This window comes from Armigeres subalbatus, chromosome 2 (genome assembly GCF_024139115.2).
Source record: "Armigeres subalbatus isolate Guangzhou_Male chromosome 2, GZ_Asu_2, whole genome shotgun sequence".
Taxonomy (NCBI): Eukaryota; Metazoa; Arthropoda; class Insecta; order Diptera; family Culicidae; genus Armigeres; species Armigeres subalbatus.
This window is the reverse complement of record NC_085140.1, coordinates 166,278,450-166,287,758: the sequence shown is the minus strand read 5'-3', so window position 1 is coordinate 166,287,758 and position 9,309 is coordinate 166,278,450.

The following is a 9,309-nucleotide window of genomic DNA, read 5'->3' as shown; positions in this document are numbered from 1 at the left end:
GACTGCATGAACAAGATCAGCTGTTGCTTTGTAATAGAGTTAGAAAGTGTAAACTGAGATAAACTGAGATTATTTTTGACATTTTTCTGGTTTTGATGCAAGATTGATTTTCTAGAGCCTGGTAAGCTCTACCCATGACTGCATGAACAAGATCAGCTGTTGCCATGTATTAGAATTAGAAAGTGTAAACTGAGATGAACTGAGAATATTATTGAATTTTTTCTGGTTTTGATGCAAGATTGATTTTCTAGAGCCTGGTAAGCTCTACCCATGACTGCATGAACAAGATCAGCTGGTGCCTTTTATTAGTGTTAGAAAGTGTAAGCTGAGATGAACTAATAATATTGTTGGAATTTTCCTGATTGTGAATAATAATTGTATTTAGTAACGTTTGATAAGTGTGAATGATATGAAGAAATCCAATCTCCGAGTGGGTTGGTGCGTCTCTGTGTGGACGTTTGTTCCGGGTGGATCACATGAAAAAATCCAATCTCCGAGTGGATTGGTGCGTCTCTGTGAGGACGTTTGATCCGGGTGGATCCTATAGAAGCAAATTTAATCTCTGATTGATAAGCTCTGCATAACAAAGATTAGCTGATGCTAGTATTAGTGTTAGAAAGTGTAAGTTGAGATGAATCGAGAATGCTGTTGGAATTTTTCTGGTTTTGATGCAAGATTGATTTTTGAGAGCGTTGTATGCTCTACCCATGACTGCATGAACAAGATCAGCTGTTACCATGTATTAGTGTTAGAAAGAGTAAACTGAGATAAACTGAGAATATTATTGGATTTTTTCTGTGTTGGTGCGTCTCTGTGTACGTTTGATCCGGATGGATAAAAAGAAAAAATCCGATCTTCGAGTGGGTTGGTGCGTCTCTGAGAGGATGTTTGATCCGGGTGGATCCTATAGAAGCAAATTTAATCTCCGGTCGATAAGCTCTCACCATGACTGCATGACAAAAATTATCTGATGCGTGTATTAGTGTTAGAAAGTGTAAGCTGAGATGAATCGAGAATGCTGTTGGAATTTTTCTGGTTTTGATGCAAGATTGATTTTTGAGAGCCTGGTAAGCTCTACCTATTACTGCATGAAGAAGTTCAGCTGTTGCCATGTATTAGTGTTAGAAAGTGTAAACTGAGATGGACTGAGAATGCTGTTGAACTAAATTAATGATTTCGTGTGTGTTACTTCTACGTGAAGTTAAACGATTTACAATGATATGGAAATGCTAATATCATCTTCCAAACTTGGACGTACATGTTCATGATAGCATTAGAGGCGAAAGTATAGAATTGATAGTTCCGTTAGGATACGGCAGGCATGAAGAATGTTTTTATAGAAGTCGATTTGAAAGCGAGCGGAGGGTAATATTTGTGATGGCACATATCACACGACCTTCCTTCTGCCAAGCTCCCGTATGAAGGGGGAGGGAAGAATATCAGTGTGGAAGCTGGCGGAGATATATCAGCTTTAATAAACAATGTGCACTCGCTTGGCTGTGGATATACAACAGTAAAGCAAATGTGGAGATTGGGCAAATCAAGCATCCGAAAGATATTCAATTTGCAAAAAAGAGAGCTAACCGCGGTGGAGGTTGGTACTCGGATTCTGATGGCTTTTCCGCAAACGTGACCTTTAAGTGGTCTTGTTGTGTAGGGGTTATCACGCCTATCTAGAGAGTAGGAGGTTGAGGGTTCGAGTCCCTCCAAGACACGTGGATTCTTTTTCGCAAATTTCATATCAATTTGTCCATTTCGAAACATATGCTGTGCATATGCACAGCCAAGATATTTAACAAATAAATGGTTTTCGTACGGCCGAGTTGCCGAATAATGCAATTAATTGAAATATGTATTCAAATAGGATTAAATATATAATAATTCAATTTCTATTGATATTTTACTCTTTATGAAGTTTTTGAACTGTTTAATGTTTTTTTGCCTTTCTCGTACAACTAAGTTGTACCGAAAGGCTATCATTTCACTCCGAAATCGATCTTTTTATAGAAGCCTCTGAGACCCATAGTATTATATACCAATCGACTCAGCTCGACGAGCTGAACACATGTCTGTCTGTCCGTGTGTATGTATGTGTGTATGTGTGTGTGTATGTGTGTGTGTGTGTATGTGTGTGCACAAAAGCTATAAAAAACATTAGACAACTTTTCGTATAGTAATCCTTAACCAATTTTCTCGCAACAAGTTTTATTCGACAGGGGACAAAGCCTTGTTGATCACTATTGAATTTCATAACGAGCGGTCATTGCGTTTAAAAGTTATGATGAAAATGGTACATCGGACCATATAAACCCCATATAAGGTTGGTGTCTTAACTAAATGCGAGAAGGCACCACCAACGCTAGGTGGATTAATCTGGGTTTTTACTTTTATAATCAATTTAAATACTATTCGATTCAAAATGTTACAATTGATTAACAGTAGAGGAGAAGAAGGATGTAGGAAATAGTATAATATCATTTGGTATCCGCTTCTGTTCAAGATAATATTAGTTTAAAACAATCGTGTCATACACGTATTCTAGTATTTCATACTTTGAAATTTGTACGACAAATTATTAGAGTGAAAGAAAACAAACATTCATCTGCCGTGAACGCGAGATATGGAGATCCCATTGGACAGCAAATAATTCTATTCGAGCGGAGAGCGGAGAGAGTAATCCGCTGTAGGGCTTCTCCCAGTTCGAGGTTAATCAGTTTTGTGACGAATGTTGCTGAAAACGGATGTTAAAGTGAGGTGACAAAAAAATGAAAAAAACAAAAAGAAAAATAATAAAAAAGTGAAATTATAAAATTGGTTTGTTGTTTGTGTTATTTGTTATGTTATTTAATTAATAGTTGAAGAAACCCGACACTGGTAAACAATGGTAGTTCGAGGAACGGAAGAATTCTTGTTACTGAACAACTTCTCTAGATTGAAATGGTCTTGTAGATAGAGCTAAATCCCGGGTTTGTAGCTTTACTGGTGATATTCTAGAAGCAAAACAAGGATGTGGCTAGGGCTCCGATGCATGGCCAATTAACAGTATTACTGTTCTGTTTTCTCAAGGAAAGATTTAGTAAGGGGCGCGCCTTCAATGAGATTGCTCTCTGTGAAGGGTCTAAATAGCGGGACCGTGTCATGTTCTCTTGGGAAAACAAAACAAGAATTGTATCCAAACCGATACTTCATTGCTTCTCAATAGTAATGGAGTAATTCGACATGCACTTAAATACTAAGGATACGGGGAATACTACAATAGATCTAATAACTGATCGCAGTGGCTCAGTCGAACAGGGAAAAAATGAGGGCGATGAGAGTATATATATTTTATTTTCAACACACTACCTTGCGTAAAAGAGCTATTTTAGTCGATTGCTGACTTAACCGCATTTTGAACCAATCCCCCTCTAGGAAGACTTATTGACGACATCGAACGCATAGAGGACTGACTGTGGGGCGAAACGTAACGCGCCATTCTGCAATAATATTGACGTCAGGGTCCACTTCTCTAGCGCAGATTTTATTGTGAATTAATTTATACGCAAAACAAGACTCCTCAACAAGAATTGGCTTTCATGGCATCAATGCAACATGACTGTAGATAGAGCAACTATTTCCATCGACGAACCCGTTAACGACAATAACAACCACCACCATTAGAACGATTGAGAAGTAGGTAGCTGCTCCGGGTCCGGTTGTGCGTTCTTCCGGCGAATGAATGAGAGACAACAACGCAACGGTGCGACCTGCCAGCAAACGTCGCTCGCTTATGATCCGAAACAATTACTTTGCATAATTGCGATTGGCATTCGAAATATGCAAACGATTTGAGCTTATGTGCACGAACCTCAAATGAAAGATGGATGCGCACTTAGGAAGAGATGATATTTATTATAGACACTACAGATTCCATAGACGAGCGCAGGCACGGTTAGGTCATTTCGATTAAGTGTGTTCTTCCGCTTCTTCACAGTGTACCACATGAATTTTCATCACACGTTCCGATGCTTGGATTACAATCGTGACGTTATGCTCGTTTGGCTACACTCGCCTTCGCCTCAACTCGTCTATGGAATCTATAGTGTCTATAATACTTCTCTCTGTACATCACACATCTAATGTTTGTTTGATTGCCATCAGGCAATGCTGTCGTTGGTTTCTACCAACATAAGAGATTTGGTTCAACAAACTTAACTATTCGATTGTATTGATTTTCTATTTTCTTCGGCACACTGTAATGCCATTTTAAGCATAGTTGTCCTATTGTTCTAAATTGAAACTCAAGTCAATTTGTGAAAAATATATTCGTCTAGATGTCCATCCCACGTCTCTAATTGCCGCCTGCGGAGCTACTGAGTTCTCCAGATGAACATTGTGGAGTGTGGATGTGTGTGGATGATTCCACTGCACTCCGCTCGAAGTATGCTGTCTTTCTTTAGAGGTATTTGTGCTATTATTGCCGCATCTGGGTAAACATCAGAACCCATGTAAATATAAAATCTCAAATGTCATTTAATGTCAACTCATGTCAAAGCTTCACGTTGCATAAGTGTTTTAAAGCGACTAGTGAGATTGGCATACCGGAGCAAAAATATAATGCACCCAGCCATACAAATGGTTTCTTTAATATGGCTTATCAAATTTCACAGTATAAAATCAATTATCACTTGATGTCATACATTGTACTTATCTTGTTCGAAGATTAACAGATTCTTCTGATTTAGCCCAATATCCTGTGTAAGAGATATAATTAAATAACCTACCATTCGCCTGATGATTGCCTACGAAATTAATCAACAGTATCACGTGGCATTACACACTTCATCATCGGTAAGCTTCTTACCGCATCCTAGTCGGCCCACAATGGAAGTATAATCTAAATCAAATTGCCTTCCGGCAGCATATCCTCTTCTTATCTAGCCCAGCCGCTGATGTAGCGAATGACTTCACAGAAAACGCAACAATTAACGATTGTATTTCGGCGAAGAAAATCCCTATTTTTACCACCTTTCGAATCCAACTTGGATTACTATACAACAGTTGATTTTTTTTTTTTTTAACTTTTGTGCACACATACCTTCTAAAGTAAGTTCGTTTATAGAGTGAAATGATAGTTTTTCAGTAAAGCTTCGTTGTACGAGATAGGCAAAAACATGTTACAACTCATAACTTACAAGCTGTTGGTAAGCAAAAAGTCTAATCCGAAATCGAAAGATTATCGTATCATCCATTGAACGAAAAATCGCCACACTCTGTTGGCACCACATCCTCCACTGGGGCAACACTGCCATAGGGGAAGTGCACCGGTTTTGCACTTAGTGCCTAATTTGGCCAACCCTGAAAAATACATATTTTTCCAAAATAATCGATTAGTTGAAAGCAGCGTTGAGGCGTGAGGGATATATCTCTTGTTGGAACTAATAAAACTCTTGCGAATTGCTTAATTTTTGGAATTATTCGCAAAATTGGCCAAATTAGGAACATGGCCAAAATCGGTACAATTCCCCTATACATATCGCAAAAAGTATTGAAACAAAAGTAAAGCAGAAACTGGAGATATAAACAAATAAACATTCAATTCCAAATGTGCGCGTAGGGTAGGAGGACGTTTTCGATTTTTTGAGGTTATAAAGCTTGAGCTTGAGCTTGAGCTTGATTGACTGCTCGTAGTTGCTACTCCATTATGACCAGATCAGCTGTTCTTGCACAAGGAACCAACAGATGTTTGCTTGGGACTAGCACACATCTTCAATGTGCAAGTACTGGTGATCTCATTTGATAGGTCATACTGGCGCCTGCCACGTCAGAATGCAAGCCAATGTAGGGAAGGGGGAGGAAATGATGATGCAATCACTCGCCCACTGCAAGCCGAATATACCTCTGCACTTGCCACGAGTTCATGCGGAATTTGTTGGAATTTTTGGGTTAGGTTGGAGATGCAGAGGTCCGTCTTGGTTAACGAGCTGCCAATGTGATAGATAGGAGATGGTAACTGATGGAATTTCTAATTGGATGTAGGAAACGAGCTGCATAGTTCATTTCCAATTCTAGCAGATTACTGTTAGAATACTCAAGTTGAAGGTATAGGAATAGTAATGGAAACGGTATGGAAGTCCATTTCCAGTTCTAGCGATTGCTAGAACATGAGAAATACAGAGAAAGATACAAAGTAGGAGAATGGAAGAGACCTGGGATTGAACCCACGACCTCCTGCGTATGAGGCAGAAGCAGTAGCCATATGACTACCAAGCCCTTTTTCGATTTTTTGAGGTTATAAAAAAGAAAAACTAGCATCCCTACATCAGTTTGGCAGGTATTCTGACCAACCATTTGTCATGTATAGGGTGGGTGCACCAATGGTTGCCATACTTATAACTTTCTTCTTATAACTGCTTTTAAAAAAATAATATATATATATATTTAAAAATAATAATATATAATAATAAAAAATAATATTCATATATCAAGCGAATCCATAATAGGAACGCATGCACCAGTTGTGGCTTAATTTTGGTTCCATCCCATTGTTTTCTTATGGGACTGGCCAAACTGGGACCACTAGTGCGACAACTGGTGCAAAGGACCTCAAAAATTTAGCAAAATCAATTTTTACAAATTATGCTTTGCTTATTTTGGAGGAGATCAATAGTGTTATCGTATCATATGAATATTAGGGTGGTTCAAAAAATCGATTTTGCTCCACAGTGCTCATCTGATTCTGTATCAGGTTCTGAGTGTCCTCTGAAAGTTTGAGTTCATTTGGATTAAAACTGATTTAGCACAAGCGATTTCAAGTTTGCATACAAATTAGTATGGGGAAATTTATTTTTTCAGTATACTGTAAATGACACTTCCGCATTAAGCGCAGGTTAAAAGCTAGCCTACATAGCTAAAAGGAAAACTCAACAGCTTTCACCCAACGAAAACCGCATGTTGATTGATCGCCCTAGTAATTAGTAATCGATTTTAATACAGGTTGCGAATCTTTAGTCATGATTGTTAAACTTCTTTTAGGGCATCACTGCAATGTGCAGTGCAACATAGTAGCCTGAATTTGTGTGTGCTATCTTTCGCGCCACGAGCAGCAATGTTGCCTGTTGAGGAGTTATGCAATTCGCTCCAGAAAGCCATGGTATAAGGTACACTGGGGGAAGTGGAAAAGGAAAAATCGATAGTGCATGTTTGAATTAGTGTAAAACCAGTTTAAATGATTTAAATGCGTTCAATCAAAATGGGCTATCAAAAACAGTCAATTTTGCACCAACTGTGCAGTAATCCGTACCATTTTGGCCGCTTGAAATTTATGGAAATAGATTTTAAAATTGGGAGTTCTTTTTCCACTTACCCTAGTGGGATGGGGTAAGTGGAAAACGCATGTTACCTTGACCTTCAATAGTGATGAGTAGTTACATATAACTAAAATCAATACGATAATTGCTCTGAGTATCTTTTGTGGAATAATTTCATTACCTTAACGGAATAGATCCTCAAGGAATTCTCGTAATAGCTAGGGGAGGGCTTGTTTTGCCTTCTCGAACACTAAGTGTACGTAAAATCTTTATGTTCACCCAAAGATTAACTTTTTAAAGGAAAAATGGGACTTACAGGGTTATACACTAATCAACTTAGTATAACGAATTGAGATTATGTCTGTATGTGCGTATTTGTGTGCAGTGTTGTAAAATGTCATTTGCATTCGTTTGTATATTTTTCCCAGAACTTTTTTCAGAAGTTAGCTGTCAATTCCTGAGCTATGGCGAACTTATAGCGCTTAAATGTGCCTACAACTTTGTCTAACAAGACTTTGCTGTAAATATGTAATCTGAGGCGTGGGAGGCAAAATGTCATTCAAATGACATTATGTCAAATGACACGTGACATTTTGGAGAGTTTTCACTTTCCAGCCTCAGATGTTATATTTGGATTAATGTACCCTTGGACAAAAATATAGCCCTACTCAAGCGTTATGAGTACATCTAAAATTATGAAGTAAATTTGCCTTCTGAAGAAAGTTGTGAACAAATTAGTCAAATGACATGCAGATGACATTTTACAAGCCTGTTTGTGTGTATGTGTGTGCGCAAAGCACGCACAAAATTATCAGCTATTCTTAAGCACTTGTCCTTAACAAATTTGTTCGCAAAAAAAAATTGCATTCAGCGGCGAAACTTGTCATGAATAAAAATTAATGTGAATTATAGAATATATTTACCTATCAGTGCTATTTTTAACTTTCTTATACATTTTTTTTCATATGTAAAACATGTCAAAGGCATCAATACCGATAGGTGGATTAATCAGGCGTTTTCTACTTTATATTAGTACAATCACCACTGGAATCACAATGATAACAAAGAAGGAACATATTAAGATTCACAGCTATCCAAATAAGCCCTAGAGAGAAGAAAAAAATTGCGTAATTAGAACATTATCCACTTCCCCCGCAGTGTTTGATACCTGGGGTAAGTGTAAAATCTTTGAATTATTTCCTTTCTTGGTACAAACCACTACCAATTGAATGGGATTAATTTAATTGTATTATAATGGTCTCCTGTGATATAAATTCATTTGAAAAAGGGACAATTGGTGCAAATAAGAATTGATTTTATCAATGCAAAAATCAACTTTTCGTGAAACCTAAAATTACAGTTCATGCGTTAACCGTGTTAGTGTATGTATTATACAAATTTCAACATAGTATTAGTGTGAGCATCAAAGTATATTCTTGCATAATGTTATGATGTGGTAAAAACTGTAAAATATGTACAATTACAATTTTTCGAGTCGATTTTTACACTTACCCCCTTTTTCCACTTCCCCCAGTGTACCTTACATTAAATTCGATTACTAATTATTGGAATGATCAATTAAGATGCGGTTTTCACTGAGTGAAAGATGTTGAGTATTCCTTTTAGCTATGTAGGTTTTCTTTTAACCTGCGCTTAATGGGGAAGCGTCATCAACAGTATAATGAAAAAATAAATTTTCCCGTACTAATTTGCATGCAAACTTGAAATCGTTTGTGCTAAATCAGTTTTCATCCAAATGAGCTCAAATTTTCAGAGGACACTCAGAACATTATAAAGAGTCAGATGAGCACTGTGGAGCAAAATCGATTTTTTGAACCACCCTAATGAATATGCTTTATCGATCTGAACTTGTTTTGTGGTGATTTGATTGGCCATTTCGCATATAAAGCACTAGTGCGACAAATGGTGCTATGGCCACGACGGGTACATCTAGCCTAATTGCAAACAATTTGAATAAACAACAAGGGAGATATGAGGTTACGCATGTGCGTTGCGTTGC